General features: G+C 35.7%; 18 non-coding genes across 18 annotated transcripts; all 18 read right to left on the bottom strand.

The window, feature by feature from the left end:
* Positions 1 to 1045: 1045 nt before the first annotated feature.
* On the bottom strand, positions 1046 to 1128 carry TRNAL-CAG (transfer RNA leucine (anticodon CAG)). The gene has a single exon. It is a non-coding gene; the product is annotated as a tRNA-Leu (tRNA).
* A 681-nt stretch (positions 1129 to 1809) lies between these two features.
* Positions 1810 to 1882, bottom strand: TRNAF-GAA (transfer RNA phenylalanine (anticodon GAA)). Its single transcript has one exon. It is a non-coding gene; the product is annotated as a tRNA-Phe (tRNA).
* An 899-nt stretch (positions 1883 to 2781) lies between these two features.
* TRNAL-CAG (transfer RNA leucine (anticodon CAG)) lies at positions 2782 to 2864 on the bottom strand. Its single transcript has one exon. It is a non-coding gene; the product is annotated as a tRNA-Leu (tRNA).
* Positions 2865 to 4500: 1636 nt separating this feature from the next.
* Positions 4501 to 4583, bottom strand: TRNAL-CAG (transfer RNA leucine (anticodon CAG)). Its single transcript has one exon. It is a non-coding gene; the product is annotated as a tRNA-Leu (tRNA).
* Positions 4584 to 5262: 679 nt separating this feature from the next.
* TRNAF-GAA (transfer RNA phenylalanine (anticodon GAA)) lies at positions 5263 to 5335 on the bottom strand. Its single transcript has one exon. It is a non-coding gene; the product is annotated as a tRNA-Phe (tRNA).
* Positions 5336 to 6234: 899 nt separating this feature from the next.
* Positions 6235 to 6317, bottom strand: TRNAL-CAG (transfer RNA leucine (anticodon CAG)). The gene has a single exon. It is a non-coding gene; the product is annotated as a tRNA-Leu (tRNA).
* A 676-nt stretch (positions 6318 to 6993) lies between these two features.
* Positions 6994 to 7066, bottom strand: TRNAF-GAA (transfer RNA phenylalanine (anticodon GAA)). Its single transcript has one exon. It is a non-coding gene; the product is annotated as a tRNA-Phe (tRNA).
* Positions 7067 to 8697: 1631 nt separating this feature from the next.
* Positions 8698 to 8770, bottom strand: TRNAF-GAA (transfer RNA phenylalanine (anticodon GAA)). The gene has a single exon. It is a non-coding gene; the product is annotated as a tRNA-Phe (tRNA).
* Positions 8771 to 9669: 899 nt separating this feature from the next.
* Positions 9670 to 9752, bottom strand: TRNAL-CAG (transfer RNA leucine (anticodon CAG)). The gene has a single exon. It is a non-coding gene; the product is annotated as a tRNA-Leu (tRNA).
* Positions 9753 to 10428: 676 nt separating this feature from the next.
* On the bottom strand, positions 10429 to 10501 carry TRNAF-GAA (transfer RNA phenylalanine (anticodon GAA)). Its single transcript has one exon. It is a non-coding gene; the product is annotated as a tRNA-Phe (tRNA).
* Positions 10502 to 12132: 1631 nt separating this feature from the next.
* Positions 12133 to 12205, bottom strand: TRNAF-GAA (transfer RNA phenylalanine (anticodon GAA)). The gene has a single exon. It is a non-coding gene; the product is annotated as a tRNA-Phe (tRNA).
* An 899-nt stretch (positions 12206 to 13104) lies between these two features.
* On the bottom strand, positions 13105 to 13187 carry TRNAL-CAG (transfer RNA leucine (anticodon CAG)). The gene has a single exon. It is a non-coding gene; the product is annotated as a tRNA-Leu (tRNA).
* Positions 13188 to 13863: 676 nt separating this feature from the next.
* TRNAF-GAA (transfer RNA phenylalanine (anticodon GAA)) lies at positions 13864 to 13936 on the bottom strand. The gene has a single exon. It is a non-coding gene; the product is annotated as a tRNA-Phe (tRNA).
* A 1631-nt stretch (positions 13937 to 15567) lies between these two features.
* TRNAF-GAA (transfer RNA phenylalanine (anticodon GAA)) lies at positions 15568 to 15640 on the bottom strand. Its single transcript has one exon. It is a non-coding gene; the product is annotated as a tRNA-Phe (tRNA).
* Positions 15641 to 16538: 898 nt separating this feature from the next.
* TRNAL-CAG (transfer RNA leucine (anticodon CAG)) lies at positions 16539 to 16621 on the bottom strand. The gene has a single exon. It is a non-coding gene; the product is annotated as a tRNA-Leu (tRNA).
* A 676-nt stretch (positions 16622 to 17297) lies between these two features.
* On the bottom strand, positions 17298 to 17370 carry TRNAF-GAA (transfer RNA phenylalanine (anticodon GAA)). The gene has a single exon. It is a non-coding gene; the product is annotated as a tRNA-Phe (tRNA).
* An 898-nt stretch (positions 17371 to 18268) lies between these two features.
* TRNAL-CAG (transfer RNA leucine (anticodon CAG)) lies at positions 18269 to 18351 on the bottom strand. The gene has a single exon. It is a non-coding gene; the product is annotated as a tRNA-Leu (tRNA).
* Positions 18352 to 19027: 676 nt separating this feature from the next.
* TRNAF-GAA (transfer RNA phenylalanine (anticodon GAA)) lies at positions 19028 to 19100 on the bottom strand. Its single transcript has one exon. It is a non-coding gene; the product is annotated as a tRNA-Phe (tRNA).
* Positions 19101 to 19730: the final 630 nt, after the last annotated feature.

Below are 19730 nucleotides of genomic sequence, written 5' to 3'. Positions count from 1 at the left end.
GCCTTTTTTCATTTTCTTTCAGTCATCAGCCCATGTGCTTTGTTCATTTTCTCCTTAAAATGTAAACAGTGAAGAAAAATTATGTTGCCGAAACCCGGGATCTTTAGATCTTCAGTCTAACGCTCTCCCAACTGAGCTATTTCGGCCAAACTCAAACAACTTTAAGAGTGTTTGACACTCGGCAAATGTCAAGCGAAACCCCTGAAAATGTATATTTTTATTTTTGCTTTGACTAGTTTTTGCAGCATGATTTCTATTTGAAACTCCTGCCATTTTGTTGTACATGTTTAATAACTTTCATTAACTCTTTGTGAATGAGTAGAAAAAAAATGCAATTTTGACAGATTTTTTTACATTTCCAATTTGACTCTATTCATCATGTTCATTCTAACCCTGTGTTTATGAGACAGGTGATGGTTGCACATAAAACACAATGTGCATGCATAATGTTACATCAAGTTTTATTTGATATTAGATGCAAATAATTGTAGCAAAAAAGGAGACAAAAATTTAGAGAAAATATTTTAATGATTGTTAACTTTCAATGTGAAAACGTTTGTCCCAAAATGTGCTGAAACTTAGATGTCAGTATCGCATGCGCATTTCAGACTTTTTAATCTATGATTACCTACTTTTTCAGCTTTTGTTTATTAAGTACTGTTATGGTCTATTGAGGAATGAGGTAAACAAATATGAAATTAGACTTACCTGCAATTCAGTTTATAGAAATCTCCCAGAACAGCCCCATAGGATGTGGAATCTCCGACCTAATAGGGAAAGAGAACACAAAGAGGTAAAATAATCCTCCCCATTCACCGCCCATAGTATTTTTATGGTGCCAAGACAGCTAACATATGCACATAAAACCTATTTCACAATCCTAGAGTTCCGTTTATAGATGACAATTTCAGATTCACCCCAAAAACTCCCAGGTAGTCATAACTTTGGGATCAGGTTTTTTAAGGCCCATTGCTAAGTTTGGTTTGAGCCCCATCTAATCAATAACTGAAGGGAATCTGTATAGTTTCATGAAACGAAAAGGTGATGTCAGAAGTGGGATTTGAACCCACGCCTCCAAGAGAGACTGCGACCTGAACGCAGCGCCTTAGACCGCTCGGCCATCCTGACTTCTTGTGGATTTTGTACCTTAACCAACTTGTCGCAACACACAAAAACATTAATAAATAGCATTTTTCATGAGTATACTTTTTGTCAGCATTAATTTTCAAACCTCCTTTTATTTTGTTAGGATGTTAGAAATGTTAGATTTCTCACAAAATGCGGTGATGCATCATATTTCTTCAGAAACTACCATTTGGCCACACAGCAGGGCTTTGAAAATAAGAGCACCATTCGGGTTTTGGAATGCAGATTTTGCAAGAATAGTTTGCGGTAAAATTTTCAGAGTACCAAACATACCAAAAACAGCAGAAACCCCCCCCCCCCAAAGTGACCCCATTTTAGAAATTACTTCTCACAATGAATCCATATACACCACAGCATTTCATAGTCAAACATACATGGCTGAAATCATTCAGCTAGTGTCTGATACATGATGCCTGTATCAGCTATCCGGTTCCCATTAAATCCTCTTACAGCTTAGTGAAATGGAAATAAACAAAATAGAGGAAAAATTAAAAAAAATAATAATTTGCTCAAAAGGAAAAGCTCCCATTTCTCATCTTTTCAACATTTTATTTTCTGTAGATAGTTAAGATTTTTAGGCCTTTTTTCATTTTCTTTCAGTCATCAGCCCATGTGCTTTGTTCATTTTCTCCTTAAAATGTAAACAGTGAAGAAAAATTATGTTGCCGAAACCCGGGATCGAACCAGGGACCTTTAGATCTTCAGTCTAACGCTCTCCCAACTGAGCTATTTCGGCCAAACACAAACAACTTTAGGAGTGTTTGACACTCGGCAAATGTCAAGCGAAACCCCTGAAAATGTATATTTTTATTTTTGCTTTGACTAGTTTTTGCAGCATGATTTCTATTTGAAACTCCTGCCATTTTGTTGTACATGTTTAATAACTTTCATTAACTCTTTGTGAATGAGTAGAAAAAAAATGCAATTTTGACAGATTTTTTTACATTTCCAATTTGACTCTATTCATCATGTTCATTCTAACCCTGTGTTTATGAGACAGGTGATGGTTGCACATAAAACACAATGTGCATGCATAATGTTACATCAAGTTTTATTTGATATTAGATGCAAATAATTGGAGCAAAAAAAGGAGACAAAAATTTAGAGAAAATATTTTAATGATTGTTAACTTTCAATGTGAAAACGTTTGTCCCAAAATGTGCTGAAACTTAGATGTCAGTATCGCATGCGCATTTCAGACTTTTAATCTATGATTACCTACTTTTTCAGCTTTTGTTTATTAAGTACTGTTATGGTCTATTGAGGAATGAGGTAAACAAATATGAAATTAGACTTACCTGCAATTCAGTTTATAGAAATCTCCCAGAACAGCCCCATAGGATGTGGAATCTCCGACCTAATAGGGAAAGAGAACACAAAGAGGTGAAATAATCCTCCCCATTCACCGCCCATAGTATTTTTATGGTGCCAAGACAGCTAACATATGCACATAAAACCTATTTCACAATCCTAGAGTTCCGTTTATAGATGACAATTTCAGATTCACCCCAAAAACTCCCAGGTAGTCATAACTTTGGGATCAGGTTTTTTAAGGCCCATTGCTAAGTTTGGTTTGAGCCCCATCTAATCAATAACTGAAGGGAATCTGTATAGTTTCATGAAACGAAAAGGTGATGTCAGAAGTGGGATTTGAACCCACGCCTCCAAGAGAGACTGCGACCTGAACGCAGCGCCTTAGACCGCTCGGCCATCCTGACTTCTTGTGGATTTTGTACCTTAACCAACTTGTCGCAACACACAAAAACATTAATAAATAGCATTTTTCATGTGTGTACTTTTTGTCAGCATTAATTTTCAAACCTCCTTTTATTTTGTTAGGATGTTAGAAATGTTAGATTTCTCACAAAATGCGGTGATGCATCATATTTCTTCAGAAACTACCATTTGGCCACACAGCAGGGCTTTGAAAATAAGAGCACCATTCGGGTTTTGGAATGCAGATTTTGCAATAATAGTTTGCGGTAAAATTTTCAGAGTACCAAACATACCAAAAACAGCAGAAACCCCCCCAAAGTGACCCCATTTTAGAAATTACTTCTCACAATGAATCCATATACACCACAGCATTTCATAGTCAAACATACATGGCTGAAATCATTCAGCTAGTGTCTGATACATGATGCCTGTATCAGCTATCCGGTTCCCATTAAATCCTCTTACAGCTTAGTGAAATGGAAATAAACAAAATAGAGGAAAAATTAAAAAAAATAATAATTTGCTCAAAAGGAAAAGCTCCCATTTCTCATCTTGTCAACATTTTATTTTCTGTAGATAGTTAAGATTTTTAGGCCTTTTTTCATTTTCTTTCAGTCATCAGCCCATGTGATTTGTTCATTTTCTCCTTAAAATGTAAACAGTGAAGAAAAATTATGTTGCCGAAACCCGGGATCTTTAGATCTTCAGTCTAACGCTCTCCCAACTGAGCTATTTCGGCCAAACTCAAACAACTTTAAGAGTGTTTGACACTCGGCAAATGTCAAGCGAAACCCCTGAAAATGTATATTTTTATTTTTGCTTTGACTAGTTTTTGCAGCATGATTTCTATTTGAAACTCCTGCCATTTTGTTGTACATGTTTAATAACTTTCATTAACTCTTTGTGAATGAGTAGAAAAAAAATGCAATTTTGACAGATTTTTTTACATTTCCAATTTGACTCTATTCATCATGTTCATTCTAACCCTGTGTTTATGAGACAGGTGATGGTTGCACATAAAACACAATGTGCATGCATAATGTTACATCAAGTTTTATTTGATATTAGATGCAAATAATTGGAGCAAAAAAGGAGACAAAAATTTAGAGAAAATATTTTAATGATTGTTAACTTTCAATGTGAAAACGTTTGTCCCAAAATGTGCTGAAACTTAGATGTCAGTATCGCATGCGCATTTCAGACTTTTTAATCTATGATTACCTACTTTTTCAGCTTTTGTTTATTAAGTACTGTTATGGTCTATTGAGGAATGAGGTAAACAAATATGAAATTAGACTTACCTGCAATTCAGTTTATAGAAATCTCCCAGAACAGCCCCATAGGATGTGGAATCTCCGACCTAATAGGGAAAGAGAACACAAAGAGGTAAAATAATCCTCCCCATTCACCGCCCATAGTATTTTTATGGTGCCAAGACAGCTAACATATGCACATAAAACCTATTTCACAATCCTAGAGTTCCGTTTATAGATGACAATTTCAGATTCACCCCAAAAACTCCCAGGTAGTCATAACTTTGGGATCAGGTTTTTTAAGGCCCATTGCTAAGTTTGGTTTGAGCCCCATCTAATCAATAACTGAAGGGAATCTGTATAGTTTCATGAAACGAAAAGGAGATGTCAGAAGTGGGATTTGAACCCACGCCTCCAAGAGAGACTGCGACCTGAACGCAGCGCCTTAGACCGCTCGGCCATCCTGACTTCTTGTGGATTTTGTACCTTAACCAACTTGTTGCAACACACAAAAACATTAATAAATAGCATTTTTCATGAGTATACTTTTTGTCAGCATTAATTTTCAAACCTCCTTTTATTTTGTTAGGATGTTAGAAATGTTAGATTTCTCACAAAATGCGGTGATGCATCATATTTCTTCAGAAACTACCATTTGGCCACACAGCAGGGCTTTGAAAATAAGAGCACCATTCGGGTTTTGGAATGCAGATTTTGCAAGAATAGTTTGCGGTAAAATTTTCAGAGTACCAAACATACCAAAAACAGCAGAAACCCCCCCCCCAAAGTGACCCCATTTTAGAAATTACTTCTCACAATGAATCCATATACACCACAGCATTTCATAGTCAAACATACATGGCTGAAATCATTCAGCTAGTGTCTGATACATGATGCCTGTATCAGCTATCCGGTTCCCATTAAATCCTCTTACAGCTTAGTGAAATGGAAATAAACAAAATAGAGGAAAAATTAAAAAAAATAATAATTTGCTCAAAAGGAAAAGCTCCCATTTCTCATCTTTTCAACATTTTATTTTCTGTAGATAGTTAAGATTTTTAGGCCTTTTTTCATTTTCTTTCAGTCATCAGCCCATGTGCTTTGTTCATTTTCTCCTTAAAATGTAAACAGTGAAGAAAAATTATGTTGCCGAAACCCGGGATCGAACCAGGGACCTTTAGATCTTCAGTCTAACGCTCTCCCAACTGAGCTATTTCGGCCAAACACAAACAACTTTAGGAGTGTTTGACACTCGGCAAATGTCAAGCGAAACCCCTGAAAATGTATATTTTTATTTTTGCTTTGACTAGTTTTTGCAGCATGATTTCTATTTGAAACTCCTGCCATTTTGTTGTACATGTTTAATAACTTTCATTAACTCTTTGTGAATGAGTAGAAAAAAAATGCAATTTTGACAGATTTTTTTACATTTCCAATTTGACTCTATTCATCATGTTCATTCTAACCCTGTGTTTATGAGACAGGTGATGGTTGCACATAAAACACAATGTGCATGCATAATGTTACATCAAGTTTTATTTGATATTAGATGCAAATAATTGGAGCAAAAAAAGGAGACAAAAATTTAGAGAAAATATTTTAATGATTGTTAACTTTCAATGTGAAAACGTTTGTCCCAAAATGTGCTGAAACTTAGATGTCAGTATCGCATGCGCATTTCAGACTTTTAATCTATGATTACCTACTTTTTCAGCTTTTGTTTATTAAGTACTGTTATGGTCTATTGAGGAATGAGGTAAACAAATATGAAATTAGACTTACCTGCAATTCAGTTTATAGAAATCTCCCAGAACAGCCCCATAGGATGTGGAATCTCCGACCTAATAGGGAAAGAGAACACAAAGAGGTGAAATAATCCTCCCCATTCACCGCCCATAGTATTTTTATGGTGCCAAGACAGCTAACATATGCACATAAAACCTATTTCACAATCCTAGAGTTCCGTTTATAGATGACAATTTCAGATTCACCCCAAAAACTCCCAGGTAGTCATAACTTTGGGATCAGGTTTTTTAAGGCCCATTGCTAAGTTTGGTTTGAGCCCCATCTAATCAATAACTGAAGGGAATCTGTATAGTTTCATGAAACGAAAAGGTGATGTCAGAAGTGGGATTTGAACCCACGCCTCCAAGAGAGACTGCGACCTGATCGCAGCGCCTTAGACCGCTCGGCCATCCTGACTTCTTGTGGATTTTGCACCTTAACCAACTTGTCGCAACACACAAAAACATTAATAAATAGCATTTTTCATGTGTGTACTTTTTGTCAGCATTAATTTTCAAACCTCCTTTTATTTTGTTAGGATGTTAGAAATGTTAGATTTCTCACAAAATGCGGTGATGCATCATATTTCTTCAGAAACTACCATTTGGCCACACAGCAGGGCTTTGAAAATAAGAGCACCATTCGGGTTTTGGAATGCAGATTTTGCAAGAATAGTTTGCGGTAAAATTTTCAGAGTACCAAACATACCAAAAACAGCAGAAACCCCCCCAAAGTGACCCCATTTTAGAAATTACTTCTCACAATGAATCCATATACACCACAGCATTTCATAGTCAAACATACATGGCTGAAATCATTCAGCTAGTGTCTGATACATGATGCCTGTATCAGCTATCCAGTTCCCATTAAATCCTCTTACAGCTTAGTGAAATGGAAATAAACAAAATAGAGGAAAAATTAAAAAAAATAATAATTTGCTCAAAAGGAAAAGCTCCCATTTCTCATCTTGTCAACATTTTATTTTCTGTAGATAGTTAAGATTTTTAGGCCTTTTTTCATTTTCTTTCAGTCATCAGCCCATGTGCTTTGTTCATTTTCTCCTTAAAATGTAAACAGTGAAGAAAAATTATGTTGCCGAAACCCGGGATCGAACCAGGGACCTTTAGATCTTCAGTCTAACGCTCTCCCAACTGAGCTATTTCGGCCAAACACAAACAACTTTAGGAGTGTTTGACACTCGGCAAATGTCAAGCGAAACCCCTGAAAATGTATATTTTTATTTTTGCTTTGACTAGTTTTTGCAGCATGATTTCTATTTGAAACTCCTGCCATTTTGTTGTACATGTTTAATAACTTTCATTAACTCTTTGTGAATGAGTAGAAAAAAAATGCAATTTTGACAGATTTTTTTACATTTCCAATTTGACTCTATTCATCATGTTCATTCTAACCCTGTGTTTATGAGACAGGTGATGGTTGCACATAAAACACAATGTGCATGCATAATGTTACATCAAGTTTTATTTGATATTAGATGCAAATAATTGGAGCAAAAAAGGAGACAAAAATTTAGAGAAAATATTTTAATGATTGTTAACTTTCAATGTGAAAACGTTTGTCCCAAAATGTGCTGAAACTTAGATGTCAGTATCGCATGCGCATTTCAGACTTTTAATCTATGATTACCTACTTTTTCAGCTTTTGTTTATTAAGTACTGTTATGGTCTATTGAGGAATGAGGTAAACAAATATGAAATTAGACTTACCTGCAATTCAGTTTATAGAAATCTCCCAGAACAGCCCCATAGGATGTGGAATCTCCGACCTAATAGGGAAAGAGAACACAAAGAGGTGAAATAATCCTCCCCATTCACCGCCCATAGTATTTTTATGGTGCCAAGACAGCTAACATATGCACATAAAACCTATTTCACAATCCTAGAGTTCCGTTTATAGATGACAATTTCAGATTCACCCCAAAAACTCCCAGGTAGTCATAACTTTGGGATCAGGTTTTTTAAGGCCCATTGCTAAGTTTGGTTTGAGCCCCATCTAATCAATAACTGAATTGAATCTGTATAGTTTCATGAAACGAAAAGGTGATGTCAGAAGTGGGATTTGAACCCACGCCTCCAAGTGAGACCGCTCGGCCATCCTGACTTCTTGTGGATTTTGTACCTTAACCAACTTGTCGCAACACACAAAAACATTAATAAATAGCATTTTTCATGTGTGTACTTTTTGTCAGCATTAATTTTCAAACCTCCTTTTATTTTGTTAGGATGTTAGAAATGTTAGATTTCTCACAAAATGCGGTGATGCATCATATTTCTTCAGAAACTACCATTTGGCCACACAGCAGGGCTTTGAAAATAAGAGCACCATTCGGGTTTTGGAATGCAGATTTTGCAAGAATAGTTTGCGGTAAAATTTTCAGAGTACCAAACATACCAAAAACAGCAGAAACCCCCCCCAAAGTGACCCCATTTTAGAAATTACTTCTCACAATGAATCCATATACACCACAGCATTTCATAGTCAAACATACATGGCTGAAATCATTCAGCTAGTGTCTGATACATGATGCCTGTATCAGCTATCCAGTTCCCATTAAATCCTCTTACAGCTTAGTGAAATGGAAATAAACAAAATAGAGGAAAAATTAAAAAAATAATAATTTGCTCAAAAGGAAAAACTCCCATTTCTCATCTTGTCAACATTTTATTTTCTGTAGATAGTTAAGATTTTTAGGCCTTTTTTCATTTTCTTTCAGTCATCAGCCCATGTGCTTTGTTCATTTTCTCCTTAAAATGTAAACAGTGAAGAAAAATTATGTTGCCGAAACCCGGGATCGAACCAGGGACCTTTAGATCTTCAGTCTAACGCTCTCCCAACTGAGCTATTTCGGCCAAACACAAACAACTTTAGGAGTGTTTGACACTCGGCAAATGTCAAGCGAAACCCCTGAAAATGTATATTTTTATTTTTGCTTTGACTAGTTTTTGCAGCATGATTTCTATTTGAAACTCCTGCCATTTTGTTGTACATGTTTAATAACTTTCATTAACTCTTTGTGAATGAGTAGAAAAAAAATGCAATTTTGACAGATTTTTTTACATTTCCAATTTGACTCTATTCATCATGTTCATTCTAACCCTGTGTTTATGAGACAGGTGATGGTTGCACATAAAACACAATGTGCATGCATAATGTTACATCAAGTTTTATTTGATATTAGATGCAAATAATTGGAGCAAAAAAAGGAGACAAAAATTTAGAGAAAATATTTTAATGATTGTTAACTTTCAATGTGAAAACGTTTGTCCCAAAATGTGCTGAAACTTAGATGTCAGTATCGCATGCGCATTTCAGACTTTTAATCTATGATTACCTACTTTTTCAGCTTTTGTTTATTAAGTACTGTTATGGTCTATTGAGGAATGAGGTAAACAAATATGAAATTAGACTTACCTGCAATTCAGTTTATAGAAATCTCCCAGAACAGCCCCATAGGATGTGGAATCTCCGACCTAATAGGGAAAGAGAACACAAAGAGGTGAAATAATCCTCCCCATTCACCGCCCATAGTATTTTTATGGTGCCAAGACAGCTAACATATGCACATAAAACCTATTTCACAATCCTAGAGTTCCGTTTATAGATGACAATTTCAGATTCACCCCAAAAACTCCCAGGTAGTCATAACTTTGGGATCAGGTTTTTTAAGGCCCATTGCTAAGTTTGGTTTGAGCCCCATCTAATCAATAACTGAAGGGAATCTGTATAGTTTCATGAAACGAAAAGGTGATGTCAGAAGTGGGATTTGAACCCACGCCTCCAAGAGAGACTGCGATCTGAACGCAGCGCCTTAGACCGCTCGGCCATCCTGACTTCTTGTGGATTTTGCACCTTAACCAACTTGTCGCAACACACAAAAACATTAATAAATAGCATTTTTCATGTGTGTACTTTTTGTCAGCATTAATTTTCAAACCTCCTTTTATTTTGTTAGGATGTTAGAAATGTTAGATTTCTCACAAAATGCGGTGATGCATCATATTTCTTCAGAAACTACCATTTGGCCACACAGCAGGGCTTTGAAAATAAGAGCACCATTCGGGTTTTGGAATGCAGATTTTGCAAGAATAGTTTGCGGTAAAATTTTCAGAGTACCAAACATACCAAAAACAGCAGAAACCCCCCCAAAGTGACCCCATTTTAGAAATTACTTCTCACAATGAATCCATATACACCACAGCATTTCATAGTCAAACATACATGGCTGAAATCATTCAGCTAGTGTCTGATACATGATGCCTGTATCAGCTATCCAGTTCCCATTAAATCCTCTTACAGCTTAGTGAAATGGAAATAAACAAAATAGAGGAAAAATTAAAAAAAATAATAATTTGCTCAAAAGGAAAAGCTCCCATTTCTCATCTTGTCAACATTTTATTTTCTGTAGATAGTTAAGATTTTTAGGCCTTTTTTCATTTTCTTTCAGTCATCAGCCCATGTGCTTTGTTCATTTTCTCCTTAAAATGTAAACAGTGAAGAAAAATTATGTTGCCGAAACCCGGGATCGAACCAGGGACCTTTAGATCTTCAGTCTAACGCTCTCCCAACTGAGCTATTTCGGCCAAACACAAACAACTTTAGGAGTGTTTGACACTCGGCAAATGTCAAGCGAAACCCCTGAAAATGTATATTTTTATTTTTGCTTTGACTAGTTTTTGCAGCATGATTTCTATTTGAAACTCCTGCCATTTTGTTGTACATGTTTAATAACTTTCATTAACTCTTTGTGAATGAGTAGAAAAAAAATGCAATTTTGACAGATTTTTTTACATTTCCAATTTGACTCTATTCATCATGTTCATTCTAACCCTGTGTTTATGAGACAGGTGATGGTTGCACATAAAACACAATGTGCATGCATAATGTTACATCAAGTTTTATTTGATATTAGATGCAAATAATTGGAGCAAAAAAGGAGACAAAAATTTAGAGAAAATATTTTAATGATTGTTAACTTTCAATGTGAAAACGTTTGTCCCAAAATGTGCTGAAACTTAGATGTCAGTATCGCATGCGCATTTCAGACTTTTAATCTATGATTACCTACTTTTTCAGCTTTTGTTTATTAAGTACTGTTATGGTCTATTGAGGAATGAGGTAAACAAATATGAAATTAGACTTACCTGCAATTCAGTTTATAGAAATCTCCCAGAACAGCCCCATAGGATGTGGAATCTCCGACCTAATAGGGAAAGAGAACACAAAGAGGTGAAATAATCCTCCCCATTCACCGCCCATAGTATTTTTATGGTGCCAAGACAGCTAACATATGCACATAAAACCTATTTCACAATCCTAGAGTTCCGTTTATAGATGACAATTTCAGATTCACCCCAAAAACTCCCAGGTAGTCATAACTTTGGGATCAGGTTTTTTAAGGCCCATTGCTAAGTTTGGTTTGAGCCCCATCTAATCAATAACTGAATTGAATCTGTATAGTTTCATGAAACGAAAAGGTGATGTCAGAAGTGGGATTTGAACCCACGCCTCCAAGTGAGACCGCTCGGCCATCCTGACTTCTTGTGGATTTTGTACCTTAACCAACTTGTCGCAACACACAAAAACATTAATAAATAGCATTTTTCATGTGTGTACTTTTTGTCAGCATTAATTTTCAAACCTCCTTTTATTTTGTTAGGATGTTAGAAATGTTAGATTTCTCACAAAATGCGGTGATGCATCATATTTCTTCAGAAACTACCATTTGGCCACACAGCAGGGCTTTGAAAATAAGAGCACCATTCGGGTTTTGGAATGCAGATTTTGCAAGAATAGTTTGCGGTAAAATTTTCAGAGTACCAAACATACCAAAAACAGCAGAAACCCCCCCCAAAGTGACCCCATTTTAGAAATTACTTCTCACAATGAATCCATATACACCACAGCATTTCATAGTCAAACATACATGGCTGAAATCATTCAGCTAGTGTCTGATACATGATGCCTGTATCAGCTATCCAGTTCCCATTAAATCCTCTTACAGCTTAGTGAAATGGAAATAAACAAAATAGAGGAAAAATTAAAAAAATAATAATTTGCTCAAAAGGAAAAACTCCCATTTCTCATCTTGTCAACATTTTATTTTCTGTAGATAGTTAAGATTTTTAGGCCTTTTTTCATTTTCTTTCAGTCATCAGCCCATGTGCTTTGTTCATTTTCTCCTTAAAATGTAAACAGTGAAGAAAAATTATGTTGCCGAAACCCGGGATCGAACCAGGGACCTTTAGATCTTCAGTCTAACGCTCTCCCAACTGAGCTATTTCGGCCAAACACAAACAACTTTAGGAGTGTTTGACACTCGGCAAATGTCAAGCGAAACCCCTGAAAATGTATATTTTTATTTTTGCTTTGACTAGTTTTTGCAGCATGATTTCTATTTGAAACTCCTGCCATTTTGTTGTACATGTTTAATAACTTTCATTAACTCTTTGTGAATGAGTAGAAAAAAAATGCAATTTTGACAGATTTTTTTACATTTCCAATTTGACTCTATTCATCATGTTCATTCTAACCCTGTGTTTATGAGACAGGTGATGGTTGCACATAAAACACAATGTGCATGCATAATGTTACATCAAGTTTTATTTGATATTAGATGCAAATAATTGGAGCAAAAAAAGGAGACAAAAATTTAGAGAAAATATTTTAATGATTGTTAACTTTCAATGTGAAAACGTTTGTCCCAAAATGTGCTGAAACTTAGATGTCAGTATCGCATGCGCATTTCAGACTTTTAATCTATGATTACCTACTTTTTCAGCTTTTGTTTATTAAGTACTGTTATGGTCTATTGAGGAATGAGGTAAACAAATATGAAATTAGACTTACCTGCAATTCAGTTTATAGAAATCTCCCAGAACAGCCCCATAGGATGTGGAATCTCCGACCTAATAGGGAAAGAGAACACAAAGAGGTGAAATAATCCTCCCCATTCACCGCCCATAGTATTTTTATGGTGCCAAGACAGCTAACATATGCACATAAAACCTATTTCACAATCCTAGAGTTCCGTTTATAGATGACAATTTCAGATTCACCCCAAAAACTCCCAGGTAGTCATAACTTTGGGATCAGGTTTTTTAAGGCCCATTGCTAAGTTTGGTTTGAGCCCCATCTAATCAATAACTGAAGGGAATCTGTATAGTTTCATGAAACGAAAAGGTGATGTCAGAAGTGGGATTTGAACCCACGCCTCCAAGAGAGACTGCGACCTGAACGCAGCGCCTTAGACCGCTCGGCCATCCTGACTTCTTGTGGATTTTGCACCTTAACCAACTTGTCGCAACACACAAAAACATTAATAAATAGCATTTTTCATGTGTGTACTTTTTGTCAGCATTAATTTTCAAACCTCCTTTTATTTTGTTAGGATGTTAGAAATGTTAGATTTCTCACAAAATGCGGTGATGCATCATATTTCTTCAGAAACTACCATTTGGCCACACAGCAGGGCTTTGAAAATAAGAGCACCATTCGGGTTTTGGAATGCAGATTTTGCAAGAATAGTTTGCGGTAAAATTTTCAGAGTACCAAACATACCAAAAACAGCAGAAACCCCCCCAAAGTGACCCCATTTTAGAAATTACTTCTCACAATGAATCCATATACACCACAGCATTTCATAGTCAAACATACATGGCTGAAATCATTCAGCTAGTGTCTGATACATGATGCCTGTATCAGCTATCCAGTTCCCATTAAATCCTCTTACAGCTTAGTGAAATGGAAATAAACAAAATAGAGGAAAAATTAAAAAAAATAATAATTTGCTCAAAAGGAAAAGCTCCCATTTCTCATCTTGTCAACATTTTATTTTCTGTAGATAGTTAAGATTTTTAGGCCTTTTTTCATTTTCTTTCAGTCATCAGCCCATGTGCTTTGTTCATTTTCTCCTTAAAATGTAAACAGTGAAGAAAAATTATGTTGCCGAAACCCGGGATCGAACCAGGGACCTTTAGATCTTCAGTCTAACGCTCTCCCAACTGAGCTATTTCGGCCAAACACAAACAACTTTAGGAGTGTTTGACACTCGGCAAATGTCAAGCGAAACCCCTGAAAATGTATATTTTTATTTTTGCTTTGACTAGTTTTTGCAGCATGATTTCTATTTGAAACTCCTGCCATTTTGTTGTACATGTTTAATAACTTTCATTAACTCTTTGTGAATGAGTAGAAAAAAAATGCAATTTTGACAGATTTTTTTACATTTCCAATTTGACTCTATTCATCATGTTCATTCTAACCCTGTGTTTATGAGACAGGTGATGGTTGCACATAAAACACAATGTGCATGCATAATGTTACATCAAGTTTTATTTGATATTAGATGCAAATAATTGGAGCAAAAAAGGAGACAAAAATTTAGAGAAAATATTTTAATGATTGTTAACTTTCAATGTGAAAACGTTTGTCCCAAAATGTGCTGAAACTTAGATGTCAGTATCGCATGCGCATTTCAGACTTTTAATCTATGATTACCTACTTTTTCAGCTTTTGTTTATTAAGTACTGTTATGGTCTATTGAGGAATGAGGTAAACAAATATGAAATTAGACTTACCTGCAATTCAGTTTATAGAAATCTCCCAGAACAGCCCCATAGGATGTGGAATCTCCGACCTAATAGGGAAAGAGAACACAAAGAGGTGAAATAATCCTCCCCATTCACCGCCCATAGTATTTTTATGGTGCCAAGACAGCTAACATATGCACATAAAACCTATTTCACAATCCTAGAGTTCCGTTTATAGATGACAATTTCAGATTCACCCCAAAAACTCCCAGGTAGTCATAACTTTGGGATCAGGTTTTTTAAGGCCCATTGCTAAGTTTGGTTTGAGCCCCATCTAATCAATAACTGAATTGAATCTGTATAGTTTCATGAAACGAAAAGGTGATGTCAGAAGTGGGATTTGAACCCACGCCTCCAAGTGAGACCGCTCGGCCATCCTGACTTCTTGTGGATTTTGTACCTTAACCAACTTGTCGCAACACACAAAAACATTAATAAATAGCATTTTTCATGTGTGTACTTTTTGTCAGCATTAATTTTCAAACCTCCTTTTATTTTGTTAGGATGTTAGAAATGTTAGATTTCTCACAAAATGCGGTGATGCATCATATTTCTTCAGAAACTACCATTTGGCCACACAGCAGGGCTTTGAAAATAAGAGCACCATTCGGGTTTTGGAATGCAGATTTTGCAAGAATAGTTTGCGGTAAAATTTTCAGAGTACCAAACATACCAAAAACAGCAGAAACCCCCCCCAAAGTGACCCCATTTTAGAAATTACTTCTCACAATGAATCCATATACACCACAGCATTTCATAGTCAAACATACATGGCTGAAATCATTCAGCTAGTGTCTGATACATGATGCCTGTATCAGCTATCCAGTTCCCATTAAATCCTCTTACAGCTTAGTGAAATGGAAATAAACAAAATAGAGGAAAAATTAAAAAAATAATAATTTGCTCAAAAGGAAAAACTCCCATTTCTCATCTTGTCAACATTTTATTTTCTGTAGATAGTTAAGATTTTTAGGCCTTTTTTCATTTTCTTTCAGTCATCAGCCCATGTGCTTTGTTCATTTTCTCCTTAAAATGTAAACAGTGAAGAAAAATTATGTTGCCGAAACCCGGGATCGAACCAGGGACCTTTAGATCTTCAGTCTAACGCTCTCCCAACTGAGCTATTTCGGCCAAACACAAACAACTTTAGGAGTGTTTGACACTCGGCAAATGTCAAGCGAAACCCCTGAAAATGTATATTTTTATTTTTGCTTTGACTAGTTTTTGCAGCATGATTTCTATTTGAAACTCCTGCCATTTTGATGTACATGTTTAATAACTTTCATTAACTCTTTGTGAATGAGTAGAAAAAAAATGCAATTTTGACAGATTTTTTTACATTTCCAATTTGACTCTATTCATCATGTTCATTCTAACCCTGTGTTTATGAGACAGGTGATGGTTGCACATAAAACACAATGTGCATGCATAATGTTACATCAAGTTTTATTTGATATTAGATACAAATAATTGGAGCAAAAAAGGAGACAAAAATTTAGAGAAAATATTTTAATGATTGTTAACTTTCAATGTGAAAACGTTTGTCCCAAAATGTGCTGAAACTTAGATGTCAGTATCGCATGCGCATTTCAGACTTTTAATCTATGATTACCTACTTTTTCAGCTTTTGTTTATTAAGTACTGTTATGGTCTATTGAGGAATGAGGTAAACAAATATGAAATTAGACTTACCTGCAATTCAGTTTATAGAAATCTCCCAGAACAGCCCCATAGGATGTGGAATCTCCGACCTAATAGGGAAAGAGAACACAAAGAGGTGAAATAATCCTCCCCATTCACCGCCCATAGTATTTTTATGGTGCCAAGACAGCTAACATATGCACATAAAACCTATTTCACAATCCTAGAGTTCCGTTTATAGATAACAATTTCAGATTCACCCCAAAAACTCCCAGGTAGTCATAACTTTGGGATCAGGTTTTTTAAGGCCCATTGCTAAGTTTGGTTTGAGCCCCATCTAATCAATAACTGAAGGGAATCTGTATAGTTTCATGAAACGAAAAGGTGATGTCAGAAGTGGGATTTGAACCCACGCCTCCAAGAGAGACTGCGACCTGAACGCAGCGCCTTAGACCGCTCGGCCATCCTGACTTCTTGTGGATTTTGTACCTTAACCAACTTGTCGCAACACACAAAAACATTAATAAATAGCATTTTTCATGTGTGTACTTTTTGTCAGCATTAATTTTCAAACCTCCTTTTATTTTGTTAGGATGTTAGAAATGTTAGATTTCTCACAAAATGCGGTGATGCATCATATTTCTTCAGAAACTACCATTTGGCCACACAGCAGGGCTTTGAAAATAAGAGCACCATTCGGGTTTTGGAATGCAGATTTTGCAAGAATAGTTTGCGGTAAAATTTTCAGAGTACCAAACATACCAAAAACAGCAGAAACCCCCCCAAAGTGACCCCATTTTAGAAATTACTTCTCACAATGAATCCATATACACCACAGCATTTCATAGTCAAACATACATGGCTGAAATCATTCAGCTAGTGTCTGATACATGATGCCTGTATCAGCTATCCAGTTCCCATTAAATCCTCTTACAGCTTAGTGAAATGGAAATAAACAAAATAGAGGAAAAATTAAAAAAAATAATAATTTGCTCAAAAGGAAAAGCTCCCATTTCTCATCTTGTCAACATTTTATTTTCTGTAGATAGTTAAGATTTTTAGGCCTTTTTTCATTTTCTTTCAGTCATCAGCCCATGTGCTTTGTTCATTTTCTCCTTAAAATGTAAACAGTGAAGAAAAATTATGTTGCCGAAACCCGGGATCGAACCAGGGACCTTTAGATCTTCAGTCTAACGCTCTCCCAACTGAGCTATTTCGGCCAAACACAAACAACTTTAGGAGTGTTTGACACTCGGCAAATGTCAAGCGAAACCCCTGAAAATGTATATTTTTATTTTTGCTTTGACTAGTTTTTGCAGCATGATTTCTATTTGAAACTCCTGCCATTTTGTTGTACATGTTTAATAACTTTCATTAACTCTTTGTGAATGAGTAGAAAAAAAATGCAATTTTGACAGATTTTTTTACATTTCCAATTTGACTCTATTCATCATGTTCATTCTAACCCTGTGTTTATGAGACAGGTGATGGTTGCACATAAAACACAATGTGCATGCATAATGTTACATCAAGTTTTATTTGATATTAGATGCAAATAATTGGAGCAAAAAAGGAGACAAAAATTTAGAGAAAATATTTTAATGATTGTTAACTTTCAATGTGAAAACGTTTGTCCCAAAATGTGCTGAAACTTAGATGTCAGTATCGCATGCGCATTTCAGACTTTTAATCTATGATTACCTACTTTTTCAGCTTTTGTTTATTAAGTACTGTTATGGTCTATTGAGGAATGAGGTAAACAAATATGAAATTAGACTTACCTGCAATTCAGTTTATAGAAATCTCCCAGAACAGCCCCATAGGATGTGGAATCTCCGACCTAATAGGGAAAGAGAACACAAAGAGGTGAAATAATCCTCCCCATTCACCGCCCATAGTATTTTTATGGTGCCAAGACAGCTAACATATGCACATAAAACCTATTTCACAATCCTAGAGTTCCGTTTATAGATAACAATTTCAGATTCACCCCAAAAACTCCCAGGTAGTCATAACTTTGGGATCAGGTTTTTTAAGGCCCATTGCTAAGTTTGGTTTGAGCCCCATCTAATCAATAACTGAAGGGAATCTGTATAGTTTCATGAAACGAAAAGGTGATGTCAGAAGTGGGATTTGAACCCACGCCTCCAAGAGAGACTGCGACCTGAACGCAGCGCCTTAGACCGCTCGGCCATCCTGACTTCTTTTGGATTTTGTACCTTAACCAACTTGTCGCAACACACAAAAACATTAATAAATAGCATTTTTCATGTGTGTACTTTTTGTCAGCATTAATTTTCAAACCTCCTTTTATTTTGTTAGGATGTTAGAAATGTTAGATTTCTCACAAAATGCGGTGATGCATCATATTTCTTCAGAAACTACCATTTGGCCACACAGCAGGGCTTTGAAAATAAGAGCACCATTCGGGTTTTGGAATGCAGATTTTGCAAGAATAGTTTGCGGTAAAATTTTCAGAGTACCAAACATACCAAAAACAGCAGAAACCCCCCCAAAGTGACCCCATTTTAGAAATTACTTCTCACAATGAATCCATATACACCACAGCATTTCATAGTCAAACATACATGGCTGAAATCATTCAGCTAGTGTCTGATACATGATGCCTGTATCAGCTATCCAGTTCCCATTAAATCCTCTTACAGCTTAGTGAAATGGAAATAAACAAAATAGAGGAAAAATTAAAAAAAATAATAATTTGCTCAAAAGGAAAAGCTCCCATTTCTCATCTTGTCAACATTTTATTTTCTGTAGATAGTTAAGATTTTTAGGCCTTTTTTCATTTTCTTTCAGTCATCAGCCCATGTGCTTTGTTCATTTTCTCCTTAAAATGTAAACAGTGAAGAAAAATTATGTTGCCGAAACCCGGGATCGAACCAGGGACCTTTAGATCTTCAGTCTAACGCTCTCCCAACTGAGCTATTTCGGCCAAACACAAACAACTTTAGGAGTGTTTGACACTCGGCAAATGTCAAGCGAAACCCCTGAAAATGTATATTTTTATTTTTGCTTTGACTAGTTTTTGCAGCATGATTTCTATTTGAAACTCCTGCCATTTTGTTGTACATGTTTAATAACTTTCATTAACTCTTTGTGAATGAGTAGAAAAAAAATGCAATTTTGACAGATTTTTTTACATTTCCAATTTGACTCTATTCATCATGTTCATTCTAACCCTGTGTTTATGAGACAGGTGATGGTTGCACATAAAACACAATGTGCATGCATAATGTTACATCAAGTTTTATTTGATATTAGATGCAAATAATTGGAGCAAAAAAGGAGACAAAAATTTAGAGAAAATATTTTAATGATTGTTAACTTTCAATGTGAAAACGTTTGTCCCAAAATGTGCTGAAACTTAGATGTCAGTATCGCATGCGCATTTCAGACTTTTAATCTATGATTACCTACTTTTTCAGCTTTTGTTTATTAAGTACTGTTATGGTCTATTGAGGAATGAGGTAAACAAATATGAAATTAGACTTACCTGCAATTCAGTTTATAGAAATCTCCCAGAACAGCTCCATAGGATGTGGAATCTCCGACCTAATAGGGA

Source organism: Ranitomeya imitator, chromosome 10, assembly GCF_032444005.1.
Source record: "Ranitomeya imitator isolate aRanImi1 chromosome 10, aRanImi1.pri, whole genome shotgun sequence".
NCBI lineage: Eukaryota > Metazoa > Chordata > Amphibia > Anura > Dendrobatidae > Ranitomeya > Ranitomeya imitator.
The sequence above is the reverse complement of the archived record's forward strand: the minus strand, read 5'-3'. Positions and strand labels throughout refer to the sequence as shown.